The 15,405-nt window shown below is 33.6% G+C and overlaps 1 protein-coding gene and 1 long non-coding RNA gene across 6 annotated transcripts in view; one reads left to right on the top strand and one right to left on the bottom strand.

The window, feature by feature from the left end:
* SLC38A4 (solute carrier family 38 member 4) overlaps window positions 1–15,405 on the bottom strand; it is a 119,850-nt gene that overhangs the window by 36,678 nt on the left and 67,767 nt on the right. For 2 of the 4 annotated variants that reach the window (XM_051962854.1, XM_051962855.1), the window contains one exon: window positions 2,397–2,454. The exons of the other annotated variants lie outside the window; for them this stretch is intronic. The gene's annotated coding sequence lies outside the window, so the exon portion shown is untranslated. The remainder of the gene's footprint in view (window positions 1–2,396; window positions 2,455–15,405) is intronic. 4 annotated transcript variants of the gene reach the window in all.
* The window catches only part of LOC127538970 (uncharacterized), a 77,187-nt gene continuing 67,997 nt past the window's right edge, over window positions 6,216–15,405 (top strand). Inside the window, exons 1-3 of one of the 2 annotated variants that reach the window (XR_007947793.1) lie at window positions 6,216–6,243; window positions 6,778–6,881; window positions 9,703–9,827. This is a non-coding gene — a long non-coding RNA (uncharacterized LOC127538970). The remainder of the gene's footprint in view (window positions 6,244–6,777; window positions 6,882–9,702; window positions 9,828–15,405) is intronic. The other variant, XR_007947792.1, reaches the window with a different exon arrangement.

Below are 15,405 nucleotides of genomic sequence, written 5' to 3'. Positions count from 1 at the left end.
AGAGTGGTTAATGAAATCAATGCCTCTCTTTAACTCCTAAAAAAATAAACCCCTAGCAGATAGATTATAAATCTAACCCAATTCCCATGTTGGACATAGAAGAAATCTCTCAACCTTGGCACTTTTTGATTCTGTCTCACTTTCCCAGCTAGATTGCTGACAAGCCCTCCTTCTTGCTTTCCATACAGATGAGCCAGCTCTCAGATTATCTCTATCCATGTCATCTGTGATGTATATATCTATATTTTATAACATATAATATATATGTATATACATATACATATATATATATAATTTTTTAGTGTTTTACTTTTTACATTTTTTCTCTTTCTGACATTGCTGGATTGTCTGTTTTCAGCTCTTTTATCATTGTGTATATACTAAGAGTTGGAAGAAGAGAGCAAGATGGAATAGTAGTGCTTGTAAACCTTTCAGGTTGCCATTTTCCTGATATTCTTCCAACATCTTTTTAAACTTTTTAAAGTACTATTTATACCTTCAGAAGTGTATAGCAATAACATGGATGATGTATATGTAATATTACATAACTAATATAAGCCAAATTTGTGTCTGATATGCAGAATAGAATCATTGCACTTAAGAATTAGAAGCAATCTTAGAAATTATGTCTTTCAAAGGGAGAATAAACTGAGAGAAATGAAATAATGTGTTACCATTCAAACTTAAATTTACTCTGACTGTAAGCCCGGTGTTCCTTCTACAACATTACTATTGTCTGCTCCAATTCCTGCTTCATGATTTACTAATAAAATACATTTACTATATATTCTTTCAAAGATTGTTTATATGTTGCTCTCCATAATTAATTCTACAATATACATTAGTCCACAAAAGCTTAAAAATTAAAACTATAAAATTTGCTATATATTAAGGGACAAATCAATTCTCTGAAAGTCTCCATAGCTGTGGATCATAACATCTGAAGGAGTTGCAAGGCAGCCTTTTCTGACACAGGTGTTGTGGATTGTGAATGAGATAAATTGGAGGCAGAGGAAAGAGGAAAGAGGAGAGAGGTCAGACAACATAATGGCCTCTCAGTTAGAGAGATTAGAGAACAGCAACTGCCTCTCAGTCTCCTTGTTTCATCCTCTCACAAGAGGAGATCCACTTTGGGTTGGATCTCCAGCAGCCACTGTCAGGTGGCTACATATATTCCAACAGTTCTCCCATGTATTCTACAGCTATGAACATCATTTAACTTCATATTAGTGAAAGTATCAAACTGACTTTTTAAAAATCACTATTTTTAATACCAATCTAAGAATAACATTTACTTGATATGAAAATCTGAAGAAATTAAATGTTTTATATCACTTGTTTAGTGTTTATATACTTTATCAAAAGTTGTGTTGTTCATATTCTTTCTAATAATAGGGACTGAAAGTCTCTACTTCAGAAAACATCTGAAGCTATATTTAAAATTTAACTGGAAGCACTAGGAAAAAGCTCACAAAAGTCATTATAAATAATAATTTCAAAAAATTCTCACAAGAGCCTTTTCTATTCATTGAAAAGTCCTCTTTCTATAGGCTTAAAAAAATAGATAAGCACTATCAATTACTTGTATTAAACTGAACTATCAAAATGTGATTGGTTTTACTATTTCTTGGATTATTTTCAGACCAATACTAATTATTTATAAGTTGAAACACAAAATTATGATAAGATCTGTGGAAAAATCTTTTCTCTTTTTGTATTTATCCCATTAAAAAGCATGTGTCTTTATAAATAATTTATGCCCTGACATCAAAATCTGGTATCACATTTAAGTTTTATGTATTCCATTCATGTTATAGAAAAGCAGAGTCATTGAGGACATTCTAATATAGAAGACAAGTAAAGGTATTTAGCCTTTTTCTTCAAATTGATTACAGACTAATCTGACCTCTTGGTATATAAGGCAATTACTAACTTAAAATGAAAGACCTACTGAACCTACATTATGCTAAATGGTACTTCTCTCTTTTCTTTGACTAGAATGAATTTTCAAATTAATGGAAAGTCACAAAGTGCAAAGTGCATCCTTCTTTTTAAAAATATTTCTTCTAATACATTATTTTAATTGTAAAATTCACAAAGATTAACTAGAAGCTACATAAAACTGCACATCTTATTACTTTATAATTTCTAATTTGATCTTTCATATTGCCTAGTGCATTCATTTTGTGTCCAAACCTCCAAATTATTATCTTAAATAGCCCAGAGCAACAGGGATTTGAGTCAATAAATACTAAAAATAATATTTAATGTTTTCAAAAGGAGGAAAATACTTATATTCTTTAATCAGTTAATTTCAGAAATGAGAAAGATAATTAGAATAATTAGAAAAACACAAATTTTGTAAGAACATTCCTTTTTTAAAAAATTAGCTTTACCTCCAAGCCAACCATCCAATCTTCCCCTCTTTTCTTAATTGTTTGGAATGACATACACCTGTAAAAGAGTTTACTTATATGAACCTTTGTGTAGCTACGCAAAGATTTAAAGATATGTGGGAGTAAACCCAAGAAGCCAATCACCAACACCAATCCACCCCAACACCTCCCTTTGTCAAACTTGCGTCAGCTCTTTTAAAAAAGAAAACAAAACAAAATAAAACTCCCAAATCAGTTTACTGGTGGACACTTAGTTTAAACATCAGTTACACCAGCTTCTATTTACTTTCTGAATTTGGCATTAATACAAGTACACTGTGGCTGAAACTTTTCCATAGCTTACCGCTATTTCATATCAAAATAATACAGACTAGCTCCCAAACATATTCTCAAAAGGATCATTTAAAAAAATTTTCATACAAGAATAAACAAAGATTATATTTAGGATGTCAGACAAAAAGAATCATGAAAACATAAAGACAGATTGTTTCCTACATGCATTTTTACTCAAAATGGAGAGTAAATATTTCAATTTGTCCAGAAAGTATTTTTTTAATATTGACAAGCAAAGCAAAGCAAGTTATAAGCAGAATAATAATGAAAATAACATAAAATCCCCCCAATTTGAAATGTGTTCAACAATAAAGAATTACAAAATTTAAAATTCAGTACCATCTTTATCTGCTTGCATTCAAGTGATATAACGAAGTACACCAAAGCAGCAAGAATGTCTTAATAATTTAAAAAATCATTGCTATTAAGTAAAAAATAAATAACTTCAACTACTTAAGAGTTTTCTCATTTGCTACTTATAAATGTTAATGATTCACATTAGAATTGGAGCTAATTTAGAATTCATTTTTGTACTTTGAAACATGGTTACATTTTGTTTATCTTTTCATTGACATGTTCTTTATTTTTTTTTTTTTTGCTCCTTTGATATTTTTATGTCAAATGAAAATAACTGTGATCTATAAGGAAAGAAAATGATAAACGTCCCATTGCTTCTGATAGTAATTTCAAAAAAACTTCACAAATCACTTTCCTCTGAATAATTCTATTTGTATTGTCATCTTCATTTTACACATAAGGAAACTGAAGCTTATCAATTGGAAGAGACTTGCCTATAGTGAGTTCACAAATAAAAAATATTTGAGAGAACAGTCAAATATAGGTGTCCTGACCCCATATTCTCTACTATAGCAAAACACACAGTTCTCAATGCAGAGTTAAAAAGACATACACCCAAGTTCATGGCAAGTTGAATGGTAGTTTAGTAAGTTTAACTTACACTTCCCTACAAATTAGTGTTCCAAAAGAAAAATAAGAAAAGTAGATTTTAAAATTAAATTTGCAGTTGTTTTCTTTGCCTTTTAAATAATAGAAATATATGCTTGGGTGAAAGTCAGCAACAATAATTTATCATAATAGTTCTATTAATTCTCTATTGATAATTGTATTAAAGAATAAAATATTATCCTTTGAGTAAGAAATTTTTTCATGAAAGTAACGTTTAATAGTGTGGAATAATCATTTTTTTTCTTTTTAAAGTAAGCCTCTTGGAGCTAATTTAGAATGCATTTTGCACTTTCATACATTGGGTACACTTTGCTTATCTTTCCATTAACATGTTCTTTATTTTTTCACTCCTTTGATATTTTTATGACAAGTGAAAGTAACTGTGATCTATATAAGAAAAAGAAAATTATAAAAGTCCTATACTTTCAATAGGTTGTAGTCTCAAAAAAAAAAAAGTCATTTGTTTTTAAAAGAGAATTTCCATTATTAAAGTGGTCTCAAGTAGCCTTAACAGCACAATGAAAGAGCTTCACCCCGTATTTTGACAGTTCATTGCAAAAATATTATCCCCAAAGGATTTAAGAAGCAAAAAAGATAATATATGTAAAATATCTTGCAAATTTTAAAGCACTATGTAAAGGTCAGCTATTATTATTTGAAGCAAATAAATGTTATTTTTTTAAACTCAGCACAGTTTCTATGAGATAAGAATATAGCTACATAATCTAACCTCACACAAACTTCTCCAGCCTTTCCATACTTTTTAGTATGGAATCTATTTCAAAACTGCAACGATTTATGATTTCATTATTAGTTAATCTTATCCTTAGATGGGAGAAATATATTCTATCATTAGGCCCATACTGTAATCCATCTAGTTTGGGAGTACCTGCCAGAGGTTGAATTCTAACTTTTTTTAATTTTAAACATTCACAATTTTAAAAGTTACTGAACTGTGACTCAGTTTTGAGCTAACCATATCACAACTAGGTCTATATTTCAAAGAGGGCAAAGAAAATGGAAAAGGACCTATATGCACACAAATATTTCTCTTTTCATGGTTATACCAGAGTGAAAACTAAGGGAATATCTAGCTACTGGACAATGGCTAAATAAATTGTGATGCGTCTTAAGAAATAATAAAGTAGACAGTTTCAAAAGAAACTGGAAAGTTTATTATCAATTGATACAAACTGAAGTGAGCAGAAGTAAAACAATTTATATGACAATAATTATTTAAAAGTTTGGAAATTTGATCAATGTAATACTAAACCATGAGTATAGAAGTCTGGGGGAAAAGTACATTGATCAGCCTCCTGCCAGAAAGGTGATGGATTTAAAATATAACATATGACATACATTTTAACATGATTGATGTGGGAATGCTTTTTCTAAATTATACAAGTTTATGATGAGACATTTTTGTTGTAATTCAATTGTGGGGCAGAGGAAAAAGAACTAATAAATGCTTGCAAAAATGAAATAATTCATGATTTCCTTCATAGCATGACAAGGCATTAGAGATGGTCTTTAATGCAGGGTGCCTGAGTGAATATATAGCAAGAATAAAATTCAATTGTGTCATTTGTATGTTCTCATTTAAATGTTATAATTCTATTTTTTTTTTGTTTAAAGCTTCTTACAATACCATTGACCATACATAACGTTAGCAATTTTAAAAACACTCTAGCTTTAAGAAAAAGATCACAATAATTTAACTTTTTGTATGTGTTCTCTGTGTGAGATGATTTTTGAAGATCTTTATATAATCATCAAGTGGTGCTGGCAAACAGGAGGCCAAATGTTCAATAACCCCAGAATCTAGGCTTCTAATTGGATCTGCTTGGGGAACCTGGTCCCTACTCCTTTATAGACACAGAACTTTCTTAGCAACTGATTCCTCTGTTGTGATGTGGCTTTCCTTTCATATACCTCATCTATTGTTTTCCAGGGGTCAAGGGCAAAAATGTCTATTTGCCTTCCTCTCTATTACCCATTTCTGTCCTTTTTAATAGGAATGTCTCCTAAGGATTGTTGTTTTTTCAAATAAAATCTCATCCCTGTTAACTGTGTAGCTCAAATCCCCAGTCGAGTCATACTAGCAAAATCCAAATTGGGCTTTATAAAAAGTTCTTTAATTTCAATCTCTTCTCTCTTAGATTTGCTCTTCACCCCTTTTCCAATCTTCCTGCAAGCAAATAAAATTGATATCAATAGCTTTTAAACATATAACTAGATATTGCTTGACTATTTCTAATGCCAATCACTAAGTTTTCACCCAAGAGCAGGTTTCCTCTTTCCCCCTCTCCATCCATCCAATATGCACACACATATGTTTTTGGAATAAGTGAAAACAAGAAGCAGATTAAACCATGAGTCTCTCTTCCAGGAGGGGAAAGGAGGGAGGAGTCAGAAATAATCTCACCAATAGGCATTAGCAGACTTTGGACTTTCTTTCTCTCATTCTACTGCATAGTACTTAAGAGTTTCTCCTCCTGCTAAAGGTAGGGCTAGTTTCTCAATTTGCATTGGAACAGTAAAATCCCTTGTAAGGCTCTGTTTGGGGCCCAGGTCATCTCTCATTGCTCTCTCTCTCTCTCTCTCTCTCTCTCTCTCTCTCTCTCTCTCTCTCTCTCTTTTTGGGGGGGAGGGAGAGCTGTCTTCTATATCGTGCTTGTCTCTATCCTGTAAAGATCATTATTATTACTGTTATCAGAACAAGCAAGAACTAGAAGATGTGGGACAAAGGTTCCCACTCTCTTTCAAGCTGTTAGACTTCTAATCCCTAGAAAGAGTGAGGGAGTAAGGGCACTAAATCTTTTTAATATTCCTATATCCATGTTCTTGACCCTTTTTCATTATCCCCTTTGCAATTAATATAATTGCAATTATATATAAAGCAATATAAAATGCAATTAATATAATAATAATAATAGCAAAATACATATAATAATTCAATGGTTGCCTTAAAGACCACTGGTGCAGATGGCAAGCCCTTTATGCTTTATCATCTTATGTGATTCTTGACTATGTCTTTTAAAGGATTTGTTGAATTCATCAGAATTTTCCTCTTGTTATTCAGTTGCAATATTCTTTGATATCTTTTGAGAAGACAAAAACTCAAAGAAACCATGTGACCATAACAGAAGCAAAGCAATGAAGCCAGTAGAGAGACCATGACTAAAGGTAAGTAGACTAAATGGAAACAGATTTGACATGACCACAACGTCACAGCATCAGAGCATTTTTGTTTCCTAACTATACATGTTTTCTCCTCTGTGATCCATATGTAGGCTCAATCATCTAGGAATCATTCAAGTAGATATAATAATTAAACCCATAGAGATAATGAAGTAGCCACATGAGAGGATATAGAGAAAGAAGAAGATAGATAAGAGGAAGAATAAGCATGATGATGCAGCAAAGGAGGCTGTACATGTAATTGCAAAAGTAAAAGAGCCAGTCTGTTGCAATAAATTTGGAGTCAGAGAACCTCAGCTCCAGAGAACTCCTAATATTGGCTCCTTGTGTATGTTGCTTTTAATGAGGTCCTAAATAAACTTCCTTGGGCTCCGCTTCCCTCATATGTAAAATTACGACGTTGAAATCAGTGATCTCTGAGCCTAGAGTTATGAGCCTCAGACTTTGAATAAAAAGAGAAGTATCATGAAAACGCAAATGAGCAAGAACATCCAGTAGGAAATGGTGGCCAATGGTGTCATATAATAGAGAGGACTCAAAAGATGAAAACTAAAAGTCTCTGGATTTGGCCTTTATGATACTTTTGAGGCATATGCTATTACTCCTGCTGCTGTGTCTCTTGTTCCATCTACTTGGAGTCACCATAATGCCAGGTAGTCATGGGGAGAGCACTGGCTTTGTACAGCCCTCGAGGTACTCCCAGTGAATGAGCCTGGAACAGGGCTTCCAAGCCTGGGTTAGGCCAGGGAAAGGCCAGATAGCAATGGGGTCATAGAGGCACTGGCAGATAATGAGCCTCACAATGTAGTTTGGGGGAGTTTTAACCAAAGTTCCCTTTAAATTATTATGAAAATGGAACAAAAAAATCAGTATGAGTAAAGATTGGAAGCAAGATTCAACTTTTTATCATTGTTCAGCATTTCATGGAAATAAGGAATGTAATTATGGAGAAAAAGGGAAAGGAAAAGAAAAGTCTCTGCAGGTATCTGTGAGACTGATTTTGAGATAAGTGTGATAAGTGGCTTTTGAATAATTACAAAAAGTTAAATCACTACAACTTCTCCCCTGCCTCTCTTGCTAGCAGGTACTACACACACACACACACACACACAAATATTCTGTCCCAAAAATCTTAATACAGTTTAAAGCTTTAATATATATGAAATATAATTTAAATTATACTAAATAAATTAAATTAAATTTACTTACATTTAATATTTATTAAATGTAAGTACATTTAATAAATACATATGTATAAATATATACATATTTTCTGTTTTAATTAAATTATTTATCTTTCCTTATTTTTGTCTCATATTTTTAAAAAAGTCTTAATCCTTCTTTTCCTGCAATTTTTGTCTCATGACCCCATTATCTATGACTGTTGCTTCAGTCACCTATTATACCTAGACATAGGTTTCAGAAAAACTTCACTTTCCTTCCTGGGCTTCTTAGAAGTCATCATCCTCCTGCTTTCATATCCCTTGTTAACCATCCTCATCCTTTCCAGTTCTGAAACAACATCCAAATCAACACTGTCATTCTTTCTAGAAAAGATATGTCTATTTGTGCCCACATGATTATAATCACCATACCTTTAACTTTCCAAACCAAAATATCCCTCCAAGGCCAGCACTCTTCAAAATGTTTGTCTCCCTCTGTTAGAATGCTGGGTACATGTCTTTGCTTTTATATTTAGGAATATAAAAGCACTGTATTAAGCTTGAACATAGTAAGTGCTTAATAAATTATTTTTACTCATTGATTTATATGTAATAAATCATATCATTTGTAATTCATATGTAAACATATATTCACATACAAGAGAGAGTTCAAATGGAAAATACTAGAGAAGGATCAAAATCTGCATCTCTGAAGAAAATCAGAATTTTTTTTACTGCTTTGGAAGCTGTCACCTGTTAAAGAATGCTTATGATTATGACATTATTTTTTAGATCCTAAAATAGCAAATATATGATCCATGTGGACAGACTAATTCATTCTACATCTTAAAAAAGGTCATTCACTGTTGTAACTAGACAAGAGTTTTAGATCAAAGACTTTTTGGGTATATCTCTCATCTCCAAATGAGAGTTGGGGTAGAGTTCTATGCCAGAATGTCATGGTTTTTATCCTCATATTAAGAGAAAAAAGATGTGGTCTGGATACTATCTCTTCCTCCTCTTCCTCACTGGGAGAAGTAAGTAAAAACAATTTCTGGCCAAACTCTCAATATTCATTCTCTCTTGAACTCTTTGCAGCTATGGACATTGTAAATCACTTTCTTTTCTCTTATATTCTCTTCTCTCTAGGTTTTTATGATATTGTTCTCTCCTAATTCTCTTCTCACATATCTGCCTACATCTACTTAGTTTTTTTTAACTAGATAGTAAAGTTAAGACATTAGGAGACACTGTTTTCCTGAACTAAGGTCCAACAATCAGTCTATGTCTGAGCTTGACATAGCAATAATCCTTTTCATTCACCCTCTGGATGTTAACCACATCAAAAGCCCAGAATTGTTTCATATCAGCATCAGGTGGTCTCAGAGCTTGAATAAGTACCTATCTACCTATGTTCTGGGTCATTAAGCCCTGTTATAAATTAAACTTATCTCATTGTTGCTGTTACCCCTCATTATCAGGGCCACAGCTCACTGTATATATGTATTGAAATCTCTCCACATGAGCTTGAACGTGATTCCAACATCCATATCTTTGCTTGCAAGCCAATTTTTTTTTTCATTTTAAAATTCAACCTCTGTGTCTTGATTCTCCTATCTTTAGCTTACTTTATTCATCTCCAGTCACCTGTAGGGTAGAGGCCAGTTTCATTGATGTCAGAAGTGGTATTATTCCCAGGACCAGGTCATTGGAGTCTTGAGTAACCAGTGGGATTGGATCAGATACCACCAGAGATTTATTTCAACTGGTGAGTCTCCTGCCCTTGTCTTTCTCCAAACTCCTGGGCTCCTACTTTGTTTGAACTTACCCTTCTCTATAAGAAAAACTCCAAGTCCCCTTCCATGACCTCTTTTGTCATTGCTTTTTCTAATAAGGATATCCTCTCTAAATTGTACACCTCTTGTAATCAGCCTCTCTGCACCCTTGTAAAATTATAATTGTTTGTCTACACATCTCGGTAACTTGTGTGTTTCTAAGAAGATTAGTATCTGTCTTGTCATTTTGTCTGTGTTTGTGTGTAAGATGTAGGATGCCTGTATTGTGTTTGTATTATAAACTAGATTTTGTTATCTCAAAAAAAAAAAAAAAATGTAGCCATCCAGAAAAACTCCTAAGGATTGTAGGGAAAGATTAATGAACTTTCATAGCTGAAGCAGTTGTCTCAGTAAACAAGATTAGTTCCACTTTAGACTTTCCATGAGAAATTAGATTATAAGAAAAAGGAAAAAAAGAGAGAAAGAAAGAACACTTTTTTTCTGTTATTTCAACATTAACCAAGTTGGAATTACACAAGTGAAGTCAGGTAATTAAAATTTGAAGAATTGCTGAAAACATCTTAGTGATTCGAGCTCTAGAGATTGAGCATTAAAGAGTTTGGCAATGAGTCATTTTAAGATCGCAGGAGAGAATCTTAAGGTTTTGGAATAAGTCTAGAAACTCACTCCTTTCTGAATCCTCTTAGTAAGGTTGGGGTACCTCTATAGAATTTGTTTTAAGGAAAAATAAAGATTAACTTTTACTTTTAAAAATTAGTAATTGAGAAGATTAATTGCTTAATTGTTCTAGGGCCATGAAGGCAACTAGTTTATCAGTAATCTCAGAGTAAAGAGAATAAGGAGAAAAAATAGGTAAATGTCTTGCACTTTATAGAAACCTCTTGTTAACCCATTTTTTATCCTATTTTGCGAATAGGATTTTGTCCATCTCTAAACAAATTAAGCCAATTTTTTCTGATAAGCAATATTCTGACATTGAATTCCCCTTTGAAATTGCAGGTAGAAAAGGATGAAACTAATCCCCAAGTTCCTTCAACACAATTAGAAAAAAAAAAGTGTGATCCTTTTAATTTCTTTAATCAATGAGAGATAGAAACTAGGAGTCTGTTTGTACTGCAAGAAACCTGGTCACTAGAAAACAAAATGGAGAATGATGGTTAAGGTAAAAAAGGGAAAGCACCTCAGGAAGTATAGAGGAACCCTCTTCAACCCTGATCACTAAATAAGTTGCAGCTCCAGGGAGAAAAGGCACAAGGAGAGGAATATTCAATAAATCCCTCTGGTTTTCCTCTTTACCTCCTCTAGAACCATGAGTGTATCTCAGTTGAGTGGATTGCTAACAATACCATTACAACCTATGTCTCTCTGTTAACCCTTCTCATCACAGATCAGATTAAGAAAATGTAATGCTAAAGAATTATAGGGAAAGTTCTGCCCCACCTAGTGAAGGGGAGGCAGCAACTGTGATGGGACCTGGTACCCTTGGACATCCTGTATCCTGCCCTCCAGGCAAGTCTGGGGGCATCATCCAGGTACAATACATCCTGCCCATCCTGTCCCAACAGCCACAAGAGGCCCCGTCCCAGCAGCACTTATAGCTGTTGGGAGGAAGGGAAACATTTACTTTGCCCTGCCACCAGGAACCACCAATGGGAAGGTCCTGGCACCAGCCATCCCAGACCTTAGGTAGTGTCCTCTGCCATACCCCCCAAGTCCAATCAGTTAGTGTCTCTGAGGATGATCTAGTCCTTGATGGTTCTGTCTATCTGCTGCTTGTGGAGGTTCAGGTGCCCCTGGTAGCAACGGGGAATACAACATACAAAAGAAAGCCGAAAATGTGGGGGAGGGACAATACTTAGAATAGAGTCATGGTAGAGAGGACAAAATGCATTATTAGGCCAATGGGATTTTGAAAGATGATGAGACCTCCCAATGATGAGTGTGCTGGGGGCATAGTGAAGAAATTAAAGAAATCCAAATTAAATTTAAATACTTATGAGATGTATCCAGTTAGTTTCAGATTTAACTAAATTACCTAAGTTATCCTCTCTATCCATCAACTGCAGGATTTCCCTATCACTACTAGGATCACACACAAAACCCTCTATTTGGTTTTTAAAGTCCTTCATAACTTGGCCTCTCTCTACCTTTCCAGTGTTCTTACATCTTAGCCCCCATCCCCAGCCCCACCCACTTTTTAATCCAATAGCTGTTCCTCACACATGACATAGAGTCTCCTGACCAAGCACTTTCTCAGCTATGCTCCATGCCTGGAACTCTCTCTCTCTCTCCTTTCTCTACCTCCTCATCTTTCTGGCTTCCTTCAAGTCTCAGCTAAAGTCTCACCTTCTGGAGGAAGCTTTCCCTGATCCTCCTTAATTTAGTATCTCTTTCCTGAGACTGTCACTAGTTTATCCTAGACATATCTTGTTTGTACATAGCTGTTTGCATATTGCTTCTCCCATTAGACTGTGAGCTTCTTAAAAACAAGGACTAATTTTTTGGCCTGGAACATAATAAATGCTTATTAACTGACAAACTTTGTTTCACAACAATACCTGCTAGTATCATGGAAGGGGGTGGTAAAGGGCAGGGGGAAGGAGATCATAGGCAGGAGATCTAAAAAACTTTCATAATAAATGATGAAAATCTTGCTCAGTGAAAAAGAAATTTTGCATTTTCAGTGAAAAATATAATGACAGGAAAAAAGTATTCCATTTCTTTTCAAATAGTCTTCATTATAAAATTGGGATGAAAAGACTTGGGATGAAAAATGCCATCTGCATCTAAACAAAGAACTATGGAGACTGAATATAAATTGAAGCATAGTGTTTTTACCTTTTTGTTTGTTTGTTTTCTTTCTTTTGTTTTTTTTTCCCTTTTAGCCTGATTTTTCTTGTACAACATGACAAATATGGAAAAATGTTTAAAATAATTTCACATATTTAACCTCTACCAGATTGCTTGCTGTCTTGAGGAGGGGAAGGGAAGAGAAGAAGGGAGAGAAATTTGGAACACAATCTTACAAAATGAATGCTGAAAACTATTTTATAATTGTATTTGGAAAAAATAAAAAATAAAATACTACTGAAAATAAAAAAGATAAAACTGGGATGAAGTGAGAGCTTAGATTATATTGGTTCACTTTTCCAGAGGAAATATACTTCCAGTAATGGCATTCTACTGAGGGTCCCTGAAGTATCTTATACCATTCAACTTTTTAGAAGTTTCAAGCCTGATATCCTCAAGAATAGAATGCAATGTGGTGATTGCTTTTCAAAGCAGATAAAAGTGATCAAATAATTCTGAGAAAAAAGAAAAGAGTGATCCAGCATGATATTGATTTTTTTAAATGGAATGATGTTTCTAAACCTAGAGAAAGAAATGAGTAAACATATGGCACAGGGTCAGGTTTTAAAAGTAAGGAGTTATAGTTCCTCCATTGTACCTTTTGAATGTTGATATTTATCTTGAACACCTTCTAACTATGGCACAAGAATACAGCATATGTGGCTATTGCAAGAATCTCCATTATGTCCTCAAATGACATTGCCTTAATGATTTTTCCTGACTTGCTGTGATTCAGTTGTATCTACAGGCCTGGAATTGAAGAACTTAGTATAGTGAAATTAGCTAAAAACACAGTCTGAACTTCATTCAATGTGTGGATGAAATACAGTATTTGCCATGGAGACAATTGGCATCACTATCTCCAAGGATCCCCTCCTCTCTACCTATTTCTATAACTGGGTGAGGAACTTATTTGAGATTCTGCAATAATCCAAAGACCTCAAATCACTTTACCACTGCTGGAAAAGAATTTTAAGCTTTAACACCCACTGAAATGAGACTCATAGGAAAAAATGCATTAATCATTTCAACATATTTTTCTAACCCTTCACCTCCTAGAAATATGAGTATAAATATACATGTATATAAATAAATGCATTTATACAAAATATGTAATTACATATTATTGCATATTTAAATAATCATCAATTATCTAATGTCCTGATGACTAAGTATTGTAGGTTCATTTTTTTAATGTTTTCTATTCATTGGATAAAAGGAAAAAAATGTATTTTTGCCAACTAAATGTGTTCACTGTTTCAAATTTAGTTTTTGTTTGTAAGCACAACAAAAATTGGAAATGACTGACATTTTTTAAAAGATTAAAAATTCACACTTATTTGTACTTCAAATTTAAAGCAACAAATTTTAATACCTTATATTTTAATAACATTAAAATTGATCACATTACTTTATCTTTGTAATTCCATGTGTATGGAGAGATTTCATAGATGAGTATATTTAAACTTTAGGTGCAGTATGGATGGTTGGTTTAATCTCTTTTGGATTATACAGAAAAAAATCAGTACTTTGATGTTTTGATTAAATTTATTATAACCAAAATATTTTCTTTAGCAGATGATTCTAAAAGGGGAAGATGTAGTCAACCTAACTCTGGGAATCGTATTTGTCTGTGAAAATGAGAACTGGGAGAAATACCTTCAGAGAAAATATGGGTCATGTATATATATATATATATATATATATATGTATGTGTATATGTATGTACGTATGTATGTGTGTGTGTGTGTGTGTGTGTGTGTGTGTGTATGATTAAATAAAATACATTTCTTTTCCCTAAGACAGCTAAGGGGCAATGTGCATCTGCAAAGATGAACTAAACACTTTAGATAGAGGAAGGAAGAAGAGACAAAGGCACAAGGACAGAAGAGAGAGAGAGAAACAGCGGCTAAGAGATAAAATCATTGGTAACTTGAGAGAGTAGTTTCAGATGAATTACAAGGTCGAAAGCCAGGGTACAAAGATTAAGAAATAAGAGTAGAATTTGAATTATATAGAAATCTAGACAGAAAGAGCATTGGTCCTGGAGTCATAAAGACCTGAATTTAAATCTGGCCTGAGATACTAGCTGTATGACCCTGGAAAAGTATTTAACTTGTCTTCCTCAGTTTCTCCAACTGTAAAATGGAGATAATAATTGTACCTGCACTGAAAGGTTGTTGTGAGGATCAAATGAGACAGTACTTTCAAAGTGCCTAGCATAGAGCGAATCTTTAATAAAGTCTTGGGTTTTTTTCTGCCAATAGATAGATTTTTTTTTCAAGAACTAATGGGTAAGAAATGGAAGGAAAATCTAAGGGGGGAAACTTTTATAAGTGAGAAAAGAGGTGCCACATATTAGTCAACCAATAGACATTCATTAAGCATCTATTATGTATCAGGCATTGAGCTAATCACTGGGGATACAAAAGAGCAGTCCTGTCCTCAAGAAAAACACAATCTAAAGGGAAAAGATAAAGGAAAGAAGCATTTATATAGTGGCTACTCCATACCAAGTGCTGGGCTAAGCCTTTTCTCTTCAAAATCATTTAAGAAGGAAATTGAGACTAAGTGATTTGCCCAGGATCACATAATTAGTAAATAAAAATTAACGAGGGCAAATTTGAACTCAGATCTTCCTTTACTTCAGACCTAGCACTGTATCCACTGTAGGGTCACCTAGCTGCCTCTAAGACAAGC

The sequence above is a fragment of the Antechinus flavipes genome, chromosome 5 (assembly GCF_016432865.1).
Source record: "Antechinus flavipes isolate AdamAnt ecotype Samford, QLD, Australia chromosome 5, AdamAnt_v2, whole genome shotgun sequence".
Lineage (NCBI taxonomy): Eukaryota > Metazoa > Chordata > Mammalia > Dasyuromorphia > Dasyuridae > Antechinus > Antechinus flavipes.
This window is presented reverse-complemented; position numbering and strand designations above follow the sequence as displayed.